This window comes from Peromyscus maniculatus, chromosome 16, assembly GCF_049852395.1.
Source record: "Peromyscus maniculatus bairdii isolate BWxNUB_F1_BW_parent chromosome 16, HU_Pman_BW_mat_3.1, whole genome shotgun sequence".
Lineage (NCBI taxonomy): Eukaryota > Metazoa > Chordata > Mammalia > Rodentia > Cricetidae > Peromyscus > Peromyscus maniculatus.
The window spans coordinates 63,772,547-63,793,606 of record NC_134867.1 but is presented as its reverse complement, the minus strand read 5'-3'; the positions used below and the strand labels follow the sequence as shown (position 1 = coordinate 63,793,606).

General features: G+C 48.9%; 1 protein-coding gene and 1 long non-coding RNA gene across 4 annotated transcripts in view; one reads left to right on the top strand and one right to left on the bottom strand.

The window, feature by feature from the left end:
- The window catches only part of Pde10a (phosphodiesterase 10A), a 432,646-nt gene that overhangs the window by 91,884 nt on the left and 319,702 nt on the right, over nucleotides 1–21,060 (top strand). The window lies entirely within an intron of this gene.
- Nucleotides 277–1,536, bottom strand: LOC121823290 (uncharacterized). The gene is made up of 2 exons (XR_006064705.2): nucleotides 1,173–1,536; nucleotides 277–430 (listed from the first exon to the last, which is right to left on the bottom strand). It is a non-coding gene; the product is annotated as an uncharacterized LOC121823290 (long non-coding RNA).

Here is a 21,060-nt window from a genome sequence, read left to right as displayed (position 1 = left end):
TTTCTTTCTTCAAAGATAACTTGGATTTTGTTGCTTAACATCCTGGGGAGAGAAACCCCAGGCTGTGTGGTAATAGCCACAGAACCTCAACTGGAGGCTCTGTGGCTCAAGAGAGGGAGTGTGATTCATGATTGGAAATCGGCCACTGGGCGCACTTGGTGTGGTGTGCGGCAGGGTTAGCAGGTTAGGGCCAAGGGAGGAGTTGTGTCTGTGGTGACCGGTCCCCGGCTGCCCAGTCTGGAGCCCTGGGAGGACCCGACGGTACAGACTCTGCTGAACGCTTTCCATTCCACTTTAACAATGACAGTTGTTCACACGGTAAAGCCGGTCTCAGAGACTCCTCAGAAGCCTCGGATGCTCACGCCATGACGCTCACACAGTGGCTTGCTTGAGTTCCCATGCTTCTGGTTCACTGATGTCTCATGGCTTCCTGTTGGCACAGGGAGAGGCATTTTCACGGACTGAAGAGCTCTCTGCAGAGGACTCACTGAAGAGCTCTCTGGGGAGGACTCACTGAAGAGCTCCCTAGGGAGAACTCATTGAGAGTCTCCTAAATGATCTGGGGGTGGGGACAGGTATTTCTCAAGCTCCTTTCCTGGTTTTTTTAGGTAAAGGTCTAGTGACCAGCTTTTGCTGTGTGTCAAGTGTTTGAGACGAGCCTGCCATGGTGCCAGTCTGCCCCGCCTCTGGTTATGGACCAACCACTCTGTAGGTGGGCCCGGGCATACTGCCTCTCTTGGAAAAGTGGTGGGATCAGCTAGCGTTGTTGCCCATCTCTGTGTTTGTGGGGACAAGGGGATCCTGAGTCAGAATCTGGCTGGAGCCTTGTGCTCTCTGGCACACACTGATGAGAAATGAGGGTAAAGGTCAGGGCCCGTTTGGTCAGACTGTCTCCCCGAACCCCAATGCCCTTCGCTCACCTGCCTCACTGGTTTGTTACTAGGCAACGGGGAAGCTGGAGGCTACATACAGCTGCCACTGTCTTGTCCTCTGCATAGCTCCTGGCCATGCCCCCCACCCTCTCTGCCATCCTCCACCTCTCCCCTGACCCCTGGTCTCTCTTTACCCAGTTTTCTGCCTCTCACTTTTTTGTCCCTCTGTATGCAGTCCATCTGGGACCCTTTGCCCTCTCTCCCTGTCCATGCCTCTCCTTGCATTTCCTCCGCACCCACCTTCCTCGGCTCCCTAGTGCCCTCTCCTGTTCCATGCCTGCTCCCGGCCCCATCTCCACCTCTGGCCTCGTCGTGCCTCTTCCCCCATAACGGTGGCTCCACGTCACACATTGGACAAAAGCATAGAGTCCTCATCGTGTGTGTGGCCAGTGGAGACCTGCTCAGATAGCCACTGTGTCGTCATCTCTGGTCACTGTGACCCGGTGATACAGAGCTGTGAGGTCAGGTGGTCAGTATACACCTGGAGGGCATCTATGATAGGAAGGTGAGATGGGGTGCACATGGCCATCCTTTCTCTGTGCAGTTAGGTACCCAACACCTGAAAATTTAGGCTGATGAATAACAGTAGACTTTAAAGGTGTTTTATCAATACTACCTGTATTAGTATACAGAAACACAACCTGTAAAGAAAATTAGGAGAAGTTGAGTTTTCAAACACCCATTTGGTGAGAGCCAACACTGTCCTGAAGTCCTGAGTTGGCAGGGGATGGGAAGCTGCCTATGACTTAGGACCTGGCAAACACTGACTCCTTTTCGTTTAATCAATTATGACTATAAGATTTGGGGACTTGAGAAAAACAAGCATTCCTTATAATCGTTAATTTTTAAGGGAAGGTACTTGTTAGAATGTTGTAAAGGGTCCAGGAGACGGGTTAGGTACTTGCTGCACAAGCATGAGATCCGTAGCACCCATTTAAAGTGGGGTGGGGCTTGGTGGCCAGGCAGTCCAGCCAAAACGGTGACTCAAGGTTGAGTGAGAGACCCTGTCTCAAAGCATAAAGTGGAGAAAGATTGAGGAAGAGGTCCTGACGTCAACTTCTGGCCTCCACATATGTCTGCACTGGTGAGTGTTTTATGGGTAGGGTTTGCTTGAATACACATACACACATGTGCACACACATACACAGAGACATGGAGACAGAGACAGAGAGAGAGAGAGAGAGAGACAGAGAGAGACAGAGAGAGAGACAGAGAGAGAGACAGAGAGAGGGAGAGATCACACTGTAAAGAGATAAGAGGACAACAAGCTGGTGGCTCCTACGTGCAGCCTTGGGGTGGAAGCAACATGGGCCTCCACTCCAGAGATGGCGGCTACAGGGCCAAGAGACAGCTTGTATCTGCCCCCACTCCTAGAGACAAACCCTCTTAGGAGTGCCAGGACCAGGGGCCACAGGTTCCCATGGTCCCAGGAGGCCTCCTGGGAGGTGGCCCTCTTACCCTTCGATCTAAGAGGGCTTCGGTCAACACTCTGGGCAGTAGGCTTCTCTGTTTTTCATGGCCACTCAGATGGCCGTAGGAGTCCAGCTGGAAGCTCCTCGAGACTAAACGTAAGGGGCAAGCTCTGAAATACCCAACACTGGCTTTTTTTTTCTGCTTCAAATGTCAAAGAACCACAGTGCAGCTGGCCTGGTTCGGTTGATCTAAACTGGGGTGTGGGGACCACACAGCTGGAGATCCACTCGCCCGAGCGATGGCTCATGGCTGTCCTCCAGCCTCCGTTCCTTCCTGTGCAATTAGAAGCCACTTTCCCTGGAGCCACAAAGAGGCCTCACTTGGCATGGCAGACCAGGTTTCCTCACCAGAACAGTGTGCCATGCCTGTCGGTGCTTTAGGGTAAGCAAGGCCGCTCCCTGTGGCAGGAGGGGACCCAAATAAGGGGGATAGATGGCATTATGGAGCAGCTATCTTGTCTCTACAATGCAGCAGTGTTCAAAAAGTTGGGTGTGTGTGTGTGACAATGAAGTCATTTACAAAATTATTATTTTGTGTGTTTGGTTTATTGCCTGAATGCACGTCTGTGCACCACTTGGAGACCAGAAGAGGGCATTGGATCCCCTGGGATTGGAGTTACAGATGGTTGTGAGCCGCCCACGTGAGTGCAGGGCCCTAACCCTGGGTCCCCTGGAAGAGCAGCTGGTGCTCTCCACTGCTGAGCCACCTCTCCGGTCCTTGATGTTGCTTTTTAAAAAGCCTGTAAGAAATTGTCACTGAGCTGTCCTGAAAAAGACAAGCTGCTACCAAACTTCCAAGAAATAGGGGAGGGTATCAACTACCTGCATGCGCTGACGTGTTCGCCAAGGTGTCTGGGCCAGGTTGCCTCCCACAAGCACATACTGTTAGGAGAAGGTAGAAGCAAGTGTCTTGGGCCTGGGGACAAGGTGGAATAAGGATGCAGGAAATGAGGGAGGCTGTGGTGAGCTAAATGTGCTTTGCATTTATAATTTGCATAAATTACATTTGTTGTAGTTGTTGCCCCAAATAAAACCCTGTAGATCCCATGCTGTCCCATTCGACGGCTCCTTGAACTCATCCCTGCTCCCTGGAGTTTTGTGATGGAATCTTGTTTTTTTTTCCTTTCTTTTTCCCCCAAATAATTGGTTTTGTTTTCTCTTTCCCAAATTTAAATGGTGTAATTCTCTGCAAAGGAGACTTTCTGAAAACTGAATGACTACCACAAATCACATTTTTAATGAAAAAAAAAAATCTATTTTAAGTGAAGGAATCTGCGGTTTGTTTTAAAAACACCTAATGGGCGCCAGACACTCTCCACAGGACACCTCATGCATTTTCCCCATCCCTCTCTAAAGGAGGCATCTGATGGCTAGGAAATGAAGTAACTTTCTAAAGATTGTGAGCATTGACCTGGCAGAACCATGGGCATAACCCAAGCATTCAGACACCCAAACCCCTCAGGAATTTAAATTAAAAACCAACGACCAGTTCTTACGCGGCGGTAAGAAGTATTGCCATGTACGGCACAGGCCTCTAAATCACACCCACTTAAATTAGGAGCCATGAGTTCAAGCGGAGATTTTACCAGCTTCAGAAGTATGACTCAGAGCCATCAGACTTCCAGTTGGCCTCGTGGAGTCCATCCGTCGTCGCTGCGGGTTCCGCGGCCCCCCAGAACCCGTGGTGCCTCAGCACAGCAAGGTCACCGCTTCCCATGACAGGGCAGTGAGAAAACTCAGTTTCCAGGCTGCTTCAGCCGGCTGATGGAATCTTCAAACTGTCAGAACAGAATTGATGTGTTAAACACATTGGCACCACTTAAACTTTGTCTCCCACATTTCAAGAATGCCACCTTCTCCTTTCTTCTCTGGTATCACAATTAGCAGTAATTAAAATATCAAATGTTTCACCATTGAGGTGATGACTTGTTCTTCCTCTTCTTCTCTTCCTCCTCCTCCTCTTCTTTTTTTTTTTTTCCTATGTTGTCAAGATAATGACTTTCAGTTTTGTTCTGAAAGGGGGTAGAGGGGAGGAAGGACCAAGCTGACGAGGTATTCAAGAGAAATCCATGGTGAAGGCATCGCTGTTTGAGACTGATTCAATGCGATTTCAGCATCATTAGTCCAAGAATCCGGGTCAGGCTCCCTAGTGAGACTCGAAGCCTGTGAGGCGTAATTAGTTAACTGGTCAGTGTTCTTCCTTTCATTGTTGTGGACAGAGGGGGCAAGGAAAACCCCTGCTCTTCCCTCTCCAGAGCTTCACTGAACCTGCTGCTTCCCGGCCCACTGAGCCTGCTTCCCGGCCCACTGAGCCTGCTTCCCAGCCCAGTCCCGAGGCCCTACTGTGTTCCTTCTGTCCACCTGTGATGCACGCCTCTGAGGGAGAGGGAAAGGTGTAGAGAGTTTTGGGTTTTTATTTTAACGGCTCAGCAACCACTCACCCCTTCAGTGCGTGCTGACTGAGCGCCCCCTACCGGCTGGGGTTGCTGCGAGGCTGCTCTTCCTGAACTGATCCGCACCATGCTCAATGCAGCACTTAGCAGAGGAGATGCTGGGCCCTGACTGCATTTTACTGAAACAGAAAATGAACAAGCATGGCAGGCGCCTTCTGTTTTTGAGCCTGCAGTGGAAGGAAACCTGGCTGAGGGCACACAGGCCTTCCTTCCGTCACAGTGAGGACGCTCCTCCTGTGTGGGAGTTCCACGGAGGGAAAGAAAGGCCCAGAACTGAACGGGACATACGTTCATGAGCGAGACACTAGATTCTCTTTAAAATAATTTCTAAGACTCCCAAGTATCGATTCATGTTTTGAAGCATCTGCTCTGAACCTTGCCCATAATGACCCAAACTCTTCCTCTGGGGCTCAGGGTGGAGGAGGGTCTCAGACTCTGAACGGAACAAGAACTAATCAAAAGAATGTCACTCGCGGTCTCCCTGGAGATGGTGGGTTCCCAATTAACCCAGTTCAGCAGAATCAGAGGGATGCGGAGCTCTTCTGATCCTCTACAGCAGCCTTGCCTGGTGTGGCCAAATACTCTCCTTTCATCTGTGTGTTTAAAATCACTGGGGACAGCTGACTTTACTGCAAAACGCCGTAATTTAATAAACTTCCTGGAGTTGGGCAAAAGCTGTAGGAATCGGGGCTGGCCTGAGATTTGTTTCCCGGGTGACAGTTTCTAGTATGCATAGTTTCAAATTATATATTCTCCCTCTAACACTAAAGTAACCCCCCCCTCCAGTCAAAGCTGGTTGCAAGATTGTGCTCTGTGAAAAACCCCTCTATCAATATTGTCTGAAGCTGCAGGCTTCCAGCCGCTCTGCTGTGAGGAAGAGTCACAGGGCCTTAGCTGCCTTCCAACTGTTAAGAACTGGAGTAGACACACAATGCTACTACATACGATCGATACTTGGTTTAAGTTGCTTAGCACTTAATAAATAGCTTTCGGCCTCTTTGAATGGTCTCTGAGGCGAAAATATTGACAGCACAATTAGTGTGATTTGAGTCGAATGGAATATTATAATGTATTGATTCTAAATTATGAATAGCCTGGTTGCCCTCTGCAAACCGAGGGCCAGGCCCTGTTGCTGAAGACAATACCTACACGACTCATCGAGCACGGAGGAGCTGAGCCGGTGCCTGTCTGGAGCTTTCTCCCCAACTGACTAGTGTTCACGGTACTGAAGGTACTCTGTATGCTACCAGAGGAGAAGGTAGAAACCGACCTAGCTACAAACCTGTTGTTTTAAGGTAGTCGCCTGCCTACCTGTAAGATATGAGGTGTAATAGTGGCGCAGACAGAGCTTGTGGGAGTAACCAACCAACATCTGATTGGACTGAAGGCCTGCCCCATGAGACAGAACTCAGTCCTGGCACTGCGCAGATGGCCACGAACCTGGCACTAGATAGGCCAGGGAACCAGGGGAAATCCAAACACTACTGTCTGCTAAGGGAACATGGCCATAAAGTGGCTCCGAATGACCTCTTGCTGTAGTCATAGATCAGTGTCTTGCTCATCCGTCATCAGAGAAACTCCCTCTTAGAGTAGATGGGAACGAATACAGAGACCCACATCAGGGCGGTGTCCAGAGAGTGAGAGACCTTGGAACCCTCAGTCCTTAATGGGATGTCCATCAAATCCCTCCCCTCAGGGCTCATAGGACTCTGCGGAAGAGGATGAAGACGGTAAGAGCCAGAGGACAAGGATGACACCAAAGAAACAAGGCCCTCTAGACCCGACAGGACTGATGCCCATATGATCTCACAGAGACTGGCAACCTGCACAAGGTCTGATACACAGGGCCTACACAGGTCTTAGCCGGATGGGGACCCAGCACTGAGAGGGGACGTGGACATGAGCCCCCATCCCTAGCCCAGAAGTTATCTCCAATTGATAACTGACTGCAAAAGAGAAATTAGTTTTCTCCAACGGAGTCTCACTAGATAGACAAGCCACACTTAAGAGCAAGCCCATGCCTAACTGCAGATGGACCAACACAGAACTAACTCAGTGGCAGTTTTGGAGATTCCTTGTCTCATAACAGTGGGCAGTGTTTTTATTTCTTCTTCTTCTTTAATTTACGGGTCTTTTGCACAGATACTATGGTTCTGGCGTTATGTTTTTAGGAGATTTCTGTTTGGGCAAATGTGTGTCTCTGTGTTTATATGTATGTCGGGTTTTCTTTGGCTCCTTTTCTTCTGTTTGTTTCATCCTCTTTCAGGTTGACTTTATTTTATTATTGTTTTTAGATGTCTGTATTCTAATAAGAGAAAGAAGAGGTGCAGATCTGAGTGGGTGGAGAGCTGGGGAGGATCTGGGAGGAGTTGTATATAAACAAAAATCTGTTTCCAAAAAAATTTTAAGGGGGTTATATAGCTATAAAAGACACCTCCCAAAATAAAGCCTTGATAAATAAACAATGAATGGTCTCTATTAAATTTATTTCCACCACTTGCCGGTTGCTCACATCTTCAATATTGTAAGGTTGTTAAATGCTGCTGCAAAAGTCATATGCAAAAGTCATATGCATTGATAGACATACATGCAGGCAAAAGACTCAAATACATAAAATAAAAACAAAATAAATCCCTTCCCAAGTTTTATGACACTAATTTGTGCATGAGGAAGTGAAGGCATAAAAATAAAGGACAGGAAGGAGGCTCTCTGTGTCACTTGGCAGAATGCTGACCGCAGGGTGGAAAATGTGCCCACAGCTACAGCACGTCCAGCTCCCTGGAATATGCGGACCTCTGCCTCGCAGTCCTCCGTTGTTTCAGCCCTCCTGACACCCCAAGTGTGGCAGGTGTTGCCGTGGCCACACCACCAAAAGGTCCCAGCACCACGTGAGGCTTCAGTCTGGGAGTGGGTTGTGGAGGACAGTCCGAGTCCCCCTGGAGAGGGTGCTAGGGCGTAGCCTGCCCTGCCTTGAGTGAGGGCAGGGCAAGGGGGGGGGGTGGTCGGTCCAACAGCCAACACTGAATGAGGCCTGCAGTAGATGCGTGAGTGGCTTGAGGAGACTGTGGCATCCTGGAGCCTTGAGGACAGGGTGAGGGAGTCTCCCAGTGGGAGGGTAGGTCGCATGGGATGGGGCTGTGAGACACGTGAGCATAGGGCCTGGGGGTGCAGTGCGATGAGAGCTGATGAGACTGATATTGGACACCTACATCTCACATTCTCAAAGGATGGAGATGAACTTGGGAAGTAAGTAGGAGACATGGTAGCCGTGAAATGTGGCAGAGGAGTCTGGTGAGACAGTTGAGGACACAGTTGGAGATGGATGGCTGTGAGACAAATTGTGAAACAGTCCTATTAATAAAAAACCCGGAGCCAGATATTGGGGTGAAAACTGAGAGATCAGAGGAACAGGACAAGCCACAGCCAACCTCACCTCACCGACTCCTCAGCCTCCAAAGAGATCTACTTCCTGTATACCCGTGCCTATATACCTTTCTGTCCCTGCCATCTCATTTCCTCTCTCTGCCCAGCTGCATCACTTCCTCTTCCTGCCAAGCTCTGTCACTTCCAGTCTGTCTATACAGACCTCCAGATCTTTATGGTTAACTAGTGCTGGGATTTAAGGCATGTGCCACCATGCCTGGCTCTGTTCCCAGTGTGGCCTTGAACTCACAGAGATCTGGATGAATCTCTGCCTCCCTGGTAGGATTAATGGTGTGTGCTACCACTGCCTGGCTTCTGGGGTTTACTATAGTGTAAACTGAGGATCCTTTGATCCTCAGATAATAGTAAGCTTTATTAGGGTACATGATATATTGGGGGACACAACATATCACCCCAGATGACCTTTGGGAGCTCTGAGTTTGAGACGTCTGCAGGTCACTTCATAGCTCATGGACCTGGGGCTCCATTTCAGATGACAGGGGCTATAAAGGACAAGAAAGAAGGATGCGTGTGACTTTCAGACATATGTCAAGCTCTTCGTTCAGCCCCTCTCATTTTATGTTTATCCAGGGGTGTTTTAAACCTGGAAACAAAACATGGTGAGATTACTCTTGTCTCAAGTGTCTTATCTGAAACATGCATCAACCAAACATGAATTCACGAAGGCTAAAGTGAGCAAGGTTGGACTTTTCCCTGTCACTTAGGAAGATGTGTCCCCTGCTTCTACCGTAGGGCCGTCACTTACCCTCTCCAGCAGCCCTCCTTGCTGGTCCTCTGTCCCTGGAGTAGATTTCCTTTCATGTTTCATGATCCTGTATCTTCCCACCAACCCCTACTTCTCTTCTTCCCCAGGCCTTTCACATACACTCAGACAATCACAATCTCTCTCTCTCTCTCTCTCTCTCTCTCTCTCTCTCTCTCTCTCTCTCACACACACACACACACACACACACACACACACACACTTAAATCTAGAACTGCATGTGAGAAAAATAGCATCTCTGAGTCTGGCTTATTTATCTTAACATAATAATAAAATCTGGTTCCAAGTATCTTCCTGCAAAAATGAGCATTTCCTTTTTCTTTGTGGTGGAATAAGATTCCATTGTGTACACATCCTGTTTCCTTTACTCACTCACCTGCTGGTGGACATGCAGGCTTGATCGGTTTCTTAGCCATGGCTCTTCACTTTTAATCTAAAACCAAACCCTAAACCCATAGATTTTTTTTGTTCCTTTTTCTGCGTAAATGTTCACATCTGTATGTGCCCTTGGCCAGCATTTCCCTGGGGTTGACAGATGTTTAAATTTAGAGACCTTAATTTTGATTTTTTTCTTCCCAGTTCCCCAGTAAGAAGCATCTCATTTCACCCCGGTAACTGGTCAGCATGGATGGGACTCACACAATGCCCTCCCCAAGTGCAGATGATCTCGCTCATTCTGTGCCTTGCTGCTGTTTCTCTCCTTCTCTTGGTAGTTATCTTTCCCTTTGTGTGTCGTTTAGAGGGCAAGGGTGGGCGTGGCTGAAAAGGGGATGGGGTGGAGTAGATGTGGTGCTTGAGCCAGCAGGTCAGAGGGAGAGAGACAAGAAAGAGGGGATATGGAGGTGGAGGCAGGGGACCGAGCCCTACGGGAGCCGGGACAGCCTCTCTCTATGCACTAGTACCAGTGTGCCTGGCAGTGTGTTTACATCAGTGCCTTGTAAATCAGCACCGGGTGAGAAGATGCCTAAGCTGCTGGGAGCTACGCTGGGTCAGATGGGCATGCCCCGCGAGTCATCCTGGAGCACTCGGCAAAGACGAGCAGTTGGTACATTGACTCATGCTTTTGTTTCATCATAACTCTGTGAGAAAGATGCCACACACCCACAGTCTCCAGTATGCCACGTTGCCTGTCTTGTAACCAACCATCTGACCTAGCCTTGGGATCTAGCGTTCTCTGTCAGCTTGTCAAATGGATGTTGTGGGTCTGTGTGGCCTGTCCCCGACTGGATGCCCCACTTGCCTCGTCTGAGATCCATTGTTCCCAGGCTGATGCTCTCCCTGTCACATGTCTGTGGGCCCAACAGGGGAACCTCTGCCCTTCCATCATGGCGCTCCATTCAGGAGTGGGCACTTCACTGTCCTGGGCTAGTAGATGTCTTCCTGGCATGGGCTGAAAGTGTCACACCTAAACCTGGCCTCGTCCACATGGAGGGACTGCAGTTCACTGTGGAGAGGATGCTGCCCTGGAGCAGAGAAGCAAAGAAAGAGATGGGGATGGGTCTCCCAGCGGCTCTGGGTTCCTGACTCCCCTTCTTCCACCCAAGCTTCCTCCTCTAGAATTGGTTCTTCTGTGGGAAAGGCAGCTCGGGATGGCTGTGAGCCTGATGTGGGAAGCAGATGGAATGGTATGGCATGTAGGTGCTTCCTCAAATGGTCCCAAGTGATGATGAGGGTCAGACTCTCCCACTGGACTGTGCCTCCTACTTGTGGACTTCAGCAGGCAAGGGGACAGAGAGGGACCAGCTGAATATAAGAGTCTAGGAAAGCAAAGACCTTTGGGCATTTTCTGGGATGGATTCCCCAACATGTTCTGACCCAGCTGTCCTGGCTGAATTTATGATCAACCCTCTAGATCTCTTCTCCTGTACAATGGTATCCAATTAAACCATTCCGTTTGAGATGGGGATTTCAAAACTCCCTTAAGATGCCTGCCTCAGAAAGGAAAAGCATCATGCCCACCATACACTGTGGTGAAGCTGCAGGCAAGCCTGGTGGTGATGTCAGTTTTGCTGCTGGGAGCTGCTCCGCTCACTCTGCAAACAGATACTTATTGACAGACAGACTGTCGTTAGGAAAGCTGGGCACAGGGCTCTGGCCTGGCAGCAAAGAATGGAGTCTTTTTGCTTGCCTGTTGTTTCCGCTTCTTCCTGTAGCCGATTCCTTTGTTAGGACAGACAAAGAGAAGCAACATCACATGCACTCTAAACTCTCAGGATTCTTTTCAAATTGGAGAATATGTATAGTGTGATTCATTCAGTTTTCTGGTGCCAGGAGCATTTGCCAATACGCACAATGAGGCTCAATATTTGATTTGTCCATGGCTGTGCACTGCCAGGCTTCTGGGGACACAGACTGAGAAGAGCTGGTGCTGCAGCCAGGCGACACAGTGACGGCTTGCTGGTCCAGGAAATGGCAGCGATTGGTCTACCTTCCTTATTGGTCTTTGTCTATCAAACATTAGGTTGTGACTTGTCTGGCTGTAGTCATTGTCCTGATGGGTCTGGCCAGAGTTAACACCAAATCCAGGAATCTGTCCATACCAAGAGAGCTTCTAGAATCTGGTTTCTACTTCATTGTATTTCTATGTGCAAAAGTTAGGAATTTTAAGCTGATAGTTAAAACAATTAGTATCCTAAGAATGGTGAAGCATGGTAAAAACCACTATGAAATAATTTATTAAAAACAAACAAGTCTTCATATTCTCCGTAGGACCAATAATTTACCTCTGAGATGAAGCTTTTCAAACATTTGTGAATCATGGGCTTTTATTTTTTTTATTACATTTGTAAGAGAGATATAGAGTGGAGGTAGAGCAGCAGGCTGGGTGGAGCCTAGGGCTGGGTGGGGCAGAGGGCTGGGTGGGGCAGAGGGCTGGGTGGGGCAGAGGGCTGGGTGGGGCAGAGGGCTGGGTGGGGCAGAGGGCTGGGTGGGGCAGAGGGCTGGGTGGGGCAGAGGTTCAGGTAGAACCCAGGGTTGAAGTCAGCATTTCATCACATCTTACATTTTGTGCAATATGTGGATTGCTCCCTGAGCTTTGGAGGTTGGTGCTGCCTACCTGGATCTGTCCTTCCCTGGGTCCCAGTCACACATCTTCATGTCTGCAGTTCTCTATCCCATGCGTCTTCAAGCTCCAAATCATTGTATTTTGGAAGGTGGTTGATACACATATGTGTCCTAGCACCCTCCACACTCTTCTCGGTTCCAACCGCCTGGCTGTCTCCCACACTAAGGCTACAGCCATTGACGACGTTCACCACAACACCAAGAACTCCGCAGTCGTGACCGTTAGCATCCTTCACCAACTCAATGTTACCAAAATGTTTGTCCCCAAAACTGTTTCATCACCAATACCAATGAAATAAACTTTAAAAATACAAATTAAAGTCAGGCAGGAGAATTGAGAGTCTGAGGGCAGCTTGGGCTGTATAGCAAGACCTTATCTTTTAAACAAAAAGTGCAAATGCAAGCAACACGAATGAACCCCTCATGACTTTGACAGGGAGTCCTGCTGCTCTAGGACTTTATAGTTTCAACTTGACTCCATTCACATTCTCTTCCATCTTTAGGACTTACAAATCAACATTGCTGTTACCTGTTAAGTACACTGAAGTTACATTTATCGGAGACTCTTGTATTTTATTTGTTGTCTTGGGTTCATGTAGCTGGAGTTTTCCTGTGTCTACCCGGCTCCTGCAGCCGCTCAGACCCAAGTAAACACACAGAGACTTATATTACTTATAAAGTGTATGGCCACGGCAGGCTTCTTGCTATCTAGTTCTTATATCTTAAATTAACCCATTCCTATAAATCTATACTTTGCCATGTGGCTCATGGCTTACCAGTATCTTTACATCTTACTTCTCATGGCAGTGGCAGCTGGCAGTGTCTCCTGACTCAGCCTTCCACTTTCCAGCATTCTCCTCTCTGCTTATCCCATCTATACTGTACTTCCTGCCTGGCTGCTGGCCAATCAGCATTTTATTTATCAATCAACCAGAGCAACACATTCACAGCACACAGAAAGACAGGAGGTTCATGTATTTGCTTCACGGTTGTCTGCACTCCCACCCTGACTGGAGAGAAGACAACACCACACGCTGCACAGCATAGCATGCTCTGAACAGCCTAACCCGGGCACAGAGTGAGAGGGGGCTCACACGGAAGGTGACAGCCGTACCCTTTCCCTTTCTCTTGATTTGGAAGGCTCCTTACGCTGCACACATGTGAGAGGAGCAGAGAGTCATGTTTCTGTAGCCACACTGGGTCTAGAGGAAGCCCTGCCATGATCTGAATGGATCTGGAAAATCTCCCATAGGCCCACGTACTGAAGGTTGGTGCCTCAGGGTGCAGCTGTTTGAAAAATGTGGTGGGGGACTTTAAGAGGATGGGCTAGTAGGGGTCCTTAGGTATTTAAGGTCACATCACATCCTTGATGGGGACCTTGGGAGGCCCTCCGCTTCCTCCTCCTCTGTTTGCTTCCTAGCTCAGTAGAGATGCAGCTTACTCTGCTTCCCACATCGCCACCCAGCACCCTCGGCAGGAACCCAAAGCAACAGGTCCTCCTCATTTTAGACTGAAGGCTCCAAGATAGACCGTCTCTCTCATGGTTACATTAGGTCTGGTAGACTAAAGAAATAACCCTACTAGGTTCTGTATACCCTCCTCCTCTACAGTCCACAGAACTAATACAGCCTCCAGCTTGCCTTCAAAAATACACAGACAGTGAACAATTATGAGATGTTTAAAACAAACAACAAACACAAACCCCAAAGAAATGGGGCTTGGGCATGGTTACTTTCCTGTCATTGTGATTAAAATATTGGACAAAAGCAATTTAGAGGAGCAGCAGTTTGTTTTGGCTCACAGCTCCAGGTGCGGTGGTCATGATGGAGGGCCGGCTGCAGCAGGAATGGAGGCAGCTGGTCACATAGCATCGGCAGTCTCGAAGCAGAGAACAGCTCTCATAGATTGCTTTCTGCTGTGATCAAATACCCTGGCAAAAAGCCACTGTCGGGAGAGGAAGAGTTCATTCTGGCTGCAATCCCAGGTCATAGTCCATCACTGTGGGGAAGTCAAGGCAGAAGCCTGAAGGGTCTCGTCATGTCCAAAGTCAAGAGGAGAAAGAGAGAGGATTTTGCATGCTCACTCGTTGCTCAACTTGCTTTCTCTACTCTTACACAGTTCAGAGCCCAAACCCCCAAAATGGTGCTGCCTGGTAGTCTGGTTCTTCTGCCACCCATTAGCATAATTAAGACAATCTGCCACAGACACACGCACCCCAACCTGATCTAGACCATCTGTCACCGAGAGTCTCTTCCCAGTGCTTCTGCATCATGTCTAAGGGTGACAATTAAAAGTAACCATCATGGTTATGCTTGTACAAATTCAGCTCTCTTTCTCCCATTTATGCACTCCAGGATCCTAGCGCGGGGAATGATCCCACCCACAGTGGGTGGACCTTCCAGCCTCATCAACCTACAAAAATAATCCTGCATAGGTGTGCCCAGAAGCCTGTCTCCTAAGTAATCCTAGGTCTTATTAAGCTACCAATTCACATTAGCCATCACATATCACCCATTTAAATTTATCACCATGTGGTAAGAACCAAGGACACCTCCCTTGTAGGTCCATCTAACCAGGGACAGGAGTATGAATGCTTTCCTCTTTGGGCAGGTCTTCCTTCAGGCTGAACAGAGACCACAAGGTCAGTGTGGAGCGCCCACCCTCCACTGCCTTCTTCCTGCTCAGTGAACTAATTGCTTTATGGTTCCTTTGGGCAAGGCTGGAATTCATTTACATTGTAAGCAGACCCGGCAATCACCGGGCTTAGAAATGGTGTGGCTTAGCGAACACTGGAAGAGCCAAGGACTTCTGCTCCATAACCCTGATCTAATGTCCCGTTCCTTCCCCCTCCAGACACGCTAGTGGTTACGGGAGGAAGGCTGCTCCCTTCCCCCGCCTCCGTTTCTTCCTCCTGATAAAGAGATCAGAGAGCTTTCTTTGTACCGAGCTCCATGGAAAGTACACATGAAAACAAGACCAACAAGCTTTCCTTTAGTAAGAGTGACATTTGTAGAAAATACACACTCTCAAATACCTTTTTAAATTTAGGTTCCTGATGCATTTTACCACGTGCTCATTAACTGTGACAGGCATCTTAAACTTTACCGAAAAAACCCCAAACGTCTGAAAATCCACTCTCTACTTTAAAAGTAGCTCCTCTGTTAATCGCCTGACTTCAGCCTGGTGGTCCATAGTCAGCACTTGTTAGCCCACAGCTCTCGGTGTCTGTATTTTGCCTAGAGTCACAGGATATTTAGTTAGTGATGGGGCTTCTTATTTTACCTTATTTTTCCCTTAGAATCTTCAATATTCCTTGCCTAGCCACTTTATAGAAGTAATTCAAACTACTTGCCTTTAAACAATGCAGCGATTAGAAATAATACATTTTTTTTCATGGTCAATATTATCCTCTGAAAAATATTCATTTGATACTGCCTACCGCATACAATGAGCAATGTATGACACATTTACACATGACCAATTTTCCCAAAAGAGCTTGACATTGTCTAAAATAACGATATTGGCTCATTAAGTCTAAAACCCACTGATACGGGGCAAAATGAAAAAGAAATGAGTAAACAGAAGTGCCAAGGAAGCTCTCTATCAAGGGTTTTGATAAGGGGTTACCTGGCCCTCCTAGCAGGGGGATGGAGGACCATAGAAGGTTGGCTAGCACCATGACTAAGTAACCAGGATATGGAACACCCTTCTGAAGAGCAGGAAACAGAAGGGCTGGAGAAATCCTCTGGAAAGAACTCAGAAGGTCGCAGGAGCCAGTGGGCTTTCTCAAGCGGTGGGTTGGCCAAGTGGGACTTGGGGAGCATGGCAAGGTTATGGGGGAGAGAGAGTGCTCCCCAACACTCACCGGGCCAGCACGGCTTGGCTGGCTTCTCCAGTGAAGACAGGGAGGGAAGGGCAGAGGGGGCATCGGTGGTTTGTGCAATTGTTAGGATCTTCCATTCCAAGCAGTTTGGATTTGGGCTTCTAGATTAGGGTAGGGATGCCAAGACGGTGTGAGGAAGGGCTGGCTGGAGGCAGGAGGCCAGCTGCCAGCTAGGAATGGTTAGATCAGGGAAGGACCCTGCACAGAGCGGGCGGGGGGTCAAGATCCTCAGAGCAGAGGAACTGGGAGGCTGGGAGCATGAAGGAGAGAGGAAACCTCACAAAGAGATAACCTGACCAGTGGGACAGAAAAGGATTTTCCTGTTGGAGATGATAGAATTGGGGTCAAGCTTCCAAGTCAGTTCCCAGAGATGGCATAAATGATTGGGGCCATTTCTGATAGTGAGCACGTTTTAGAAACTGTTGACATGGAAACTGTAGTTGGCCAGTGAGAGTTGAATGTCTTGAAGAATGCCAGACTTTGGGGGCACATGTGATACACGGAGAAAAAAACACATTGGGAGGAAGGGGAGCCATACCTTCTGCAGATACATGAGAGGTAACACTCATGACCTGTTCAACTAGTAAGGCCAGGTCAAACTGCCTGGTCCAGTCAGAACGGATGTTGGGTGTTCTGTCTGAACGAAGATGAAGCAGGATTGTCAACAGAACAGTGCTTGGGAGAGTCAGACAGGGATCTCAGTCTGAGCCCAAGTTCTCATCTGTCAGGATTTCTCATTTTTAAAGCAGAGATTTTAAGGGACAGTCCAGTTCACCTCCCTTGCACCACCTCTCTTGCCAAGTCCTGAGCCCGAGAGTGCTGGTATGGAGAACTCCATTCCTAGGGTGCTGCTGACAGACGCTCCCTGGTCCTAGCAAGGAGCCTCTGGCAAACCCAAGAGAAAGGCTGTCCACCAAGCAGCCTCGGTGTTCTGCCAACAAGCTTCCTGACCCTGCTCACAGTGCGTTTATTATCTGAAGGAAACCTCAAGCCGGGTTTTGTTGTGTTTGGGGCTTAGTGCTTTGGACTTTTGGCTGCGTTGGAGAATCATTTCATATGCTGCAGCCTGTAGAGGGCCCCGGTATTCCTCCTGTCCCAGGGCTGATACCAATATACACCCAACTGTGGGTCTCACCAGCTGGTAGAGCTCTGTAGGAGCCTGACAATTTGGCCTTCTCTGCCGACAAATGTTAAAAGTTTGTGCTCTTGCGCCATCGTGATCTATTTGTGGGATTTGTTCGTGAAGCTTCCCCAGGCCTTGGGAGCCAACTCTATTGTGAAGCCCTGCATATGTCCACCAGAAAACCCCCCAGCATCCTCTGGGAGCCCGCGAACTGGAGAGAATGAGTAGTTGTGTTGACTGGGCAGTGTAGCCGTAAGGGATGCCCAGAAACATAGGAAGCCGCGAGTTGTGTGAGATCCCTAGCTGGAGTTCTTGCAAAGGGCTGTGTGAGGAGCGTGGGGGCAGAGACAAGCAGTTGCAATGCTTTCGAGTGCAGATATGGTGAAGCATAGCTTTAAAAAAAAAAACTTCTGAAAGCTGGGGGTGGGAGGTGGGGAGGCTCTGGAAAGACACTCAGCCATATAGTGACTTGTTTAGCTGGCTGTCAAGGTAGGAGACTGTCTGGATGGCGTGGGGGACACAGTAGAGCTGCAGCAGGGCCATTGAGCTACCAGGGCTGCATGCAGTGTGGCAGAGACACGGGGTTAAGGGGAGGTGGTAACCTCTGCTAGTTCCCACAGTAACAGTGAAGCTGAATGTTCTCAAGGACATGGCCCATGAGCTGTGAACTCATGCCCTGCCGCCCTGGAGTGAATACTACACACACTGAGAGCATTTGCTTCAAGTGTTTATGTCCTAGACCTTGGGACAACTTGCTCACAGGCGTGATTTGTGCCTGGCATCGGGCACACGCTGGAAACAAGCCTCTCATCACGCTCCGCGTCCCCATTTCCAGTGATCTGTCAGGATGTTAGCAGTGATAATGTCTCCACTTCATGTGGAGCAGGCATGTGAGCCTGCTGTTCTAACTCGCACCCTCATCATCTCGGATGAAGAGGGCGTTTCAAGGAGAGGATGTTTGCGTTTTGGTTCACGCGATCGCCACGGAGTAAATCTTTCCACTGAAGTGGTGACTTCTTCATCACCTGGGCCAGGTAACTGAGAGGCTCGCTGCGGTGGCGTGAAGTGTGAGCGCTTGTGTTTCGGGGCATGTGCAGAGACAACCTCCCAAACAATGGGCTGTGCGAACTCACAGTTCCTCCCTACTGGAGAACCTGGTCCCGGGGCAGAGGAAGTGCAGCAGAGGAAGGCTAGAACAGAGGCAGGACAGACCTCCGCTGGGCCCAGGCTATCGATCCTCCTGGTCACCTGTCGGGTCACTTCCAGGAGCCAAGCTGCTCTTTTGCAGTTTTACTCAGGAACTTGGACCAGGAGAAGGGAAGCCATCTCAGCAAACAGCGCAACTTCTGAGAGGGCTGTTGCCACTGGCAGCTGTTAACATAGTTCATGGCATGGAAAGGCACATACTCAGTGGTCATGCTCAGTAGCACCCTCAAAGCTTCCCGGGGGGGATCTGACAGGAAGGTTCCCTTATGTTCGTCCAGGAAGCCTCGGCTGGAGAGGCTGCCTACATAATCAAGCCACCACCATGAGAAAGAGGAACAGAACCAAAGGCAAGGCAGAGGAGGCAAAGGAAACTGGGTAACTGTGCAGGCCTGGGTCTTCTCTGAATGCCTTCATGGCCACCTGAAGCAGACCTTCCAGGGGAAAAGATCAGCCGTGGCATCTGAGCACACTGGATGCGGCAGCAGAGATGGGGGACGTAGCTTGGACATACATGGAAGCAGGCTCATGGCATGCCTAACTCCAGAAAGGGTCAGACCAAGCCAGACCCAGAAGAGTTGCCACGGACCTGACACCCTACTGGCGACCTTGGCTTGAACCAGCACTTCAACCAGGCAGTTGCTTGGTTTCTTCAGCTTGAATCACAGTTTCTAAAAGAACCTCAGGGAGTTAAAGCATGCTGTCTCCAGATGTTTCCAGAGCTCTGAGTAACCTTTTTCTCTTTCTGATACATGGTCAACATCTCCATCAACCGAGGCTCTCACTTAACCTGCTACCCTCCTGGTACATCGTCCCTCCCAGGGTAAGGCATAAATTCTAGACATCCATTTCTGCTGTTATACCGACTGTCCCTGCTGATCTCCTGCAGCAAAGACAGGTGATAGTCCAGCCAATTCTCAGTTCTGGGCAAGGGAGGCAAAAAGGCTGGCCCCTGGAGGGCTGCCTGGAACCCACGCCTGTGCTTGGAAGTTACAGTCTCTGTGATGGAAGGCGCTGCATTGTGTGTCATTAGAGAGAATCCCAAGAGATGGCCCTCAGTACTGTCAACAGGCTTCCTACAAGAACCAATAAGAATCATCGGTGTACATGCCCACATCTGTAGGCCTGACACAGGAATGCTGGGGAGTTATTTTCAGAGAAGGGTTGGATAACAAAGACATGAGTTCAAATCATTTGTAGAAATTTAAAGAATATTCTCCTAGCTTTTCCTGTCTTACTCGGACAAGATTATGACGTAAGGTGCAAGCTTGTATAACAGTCTCTGAAGAGCTGTCTATGAGCAAAGACTGGGAAATTACAATGTGATAGAGTTCCCTAACCATTTGAGCCAACAGGCTGGGGTCAGCCACACGAGAAGGCTGGCCAAGGACAAGGTCCCTCGGGTAAAGGTGCCGTGTTATGATGAGTAGCAGCATAAATTCAAGTTGACGGTCCACCCATCTGTCCTCCTTCCAGACCTTCAGTCTGACAGAACCCTTAAGCCCTGCTCCCATGGATCCTATGCTGCGGCCCAACATGCAGCTTGCTCATTTTGTGGGATCCAGATTAAAACTGCCTCGTACAAGAGAACACTTCCATAGGACTAGGAGGCAGATTCAGGTACCTCCATCCAGGAGGCAGTCAAGAAAACAAGCTTCTCATCCCAGAATAGTCAAGAAAACAGTCTTTCTCATCACAGAAACCCTGAACATGGCAGAAGCCTCGCTGTTCGGTCCTTCTCTAAGAGGTTAAATGGCTGTGAGGTGGTTTGCAGGGGAGAAGGAAGTGACCAAGTCCAGCACCACCTGCTTCTCATTCTTTGGGGCAGGGAACTGCCCCTGGACCAATCAGAACCACAGGGCAGGAGAAAGATTCTAAAGTATCTATTGTATTTCAGAAATAGGCTCCTCCTGGAACATGGCTACTTTTATACAACAGGCTCCATGCTATTGTGTTTGTTTTCTCTGACACTTGATTTATGAGCCTCTGTGCTCAGTGGCCTTGGTTTTGCCAGACACAAAATGCTCCAGGAGCAAAACTCCTGGGAGTGACTGGCCCTGGGTGGATGGCTAGCGGAAGCTGTGATCTGGCAAAATGAGCTCAGATTTGTGTTTACACGGATCCTCATCTCAGTAATGAGTGCCTACTGATGAGAAAAAAATTTAACACCTTTCTTTCTTTCTTTTCTCTCTCTTTCTTTCTTTCTTTCTTTCTTTCTTTCTTTCTTTCTTTCTTTCTTTCTTTCTCTCTCTCTCTCTCTCTCTCTCTCTCTCTCTCTCTCTCTCTCTTTCCTTTTCTCTTCTCTTCTTTCCTTTCCTTTCCTTTTTTTGAGACAGGGTTTCTCTGTGTAGTTCTGGCTGTCCTGGAACTCACTCTGTAGACCAGGCTGGCCAAGAACTCACAGAGATCCGCCTGCCCCTGCCTCCTAAGTGCTGTGATTAAAGGTGTGCTCTATCGGGCTCTGCCCATTTCTATTATTTTTATTTATGTGTATGTGTGTGGATATGTACACATGAGTGCAGGTGCCCACAGGGGACAGGGTCTAGAGTAATAGGATCTGGCCCCTGCCCCCCAGAACTGGAGTTACAGGTACAGGTGGTTGTGAGCCTCCAGATATGGGTGCTGGGAACAGAACTTGAATCCTCTGGAGGAGCAGTACATGTTCTTAACCGTTGAACCATCTCTGCAGCCCCAATGAGGATAATTTAAAACCCAAACAAACAA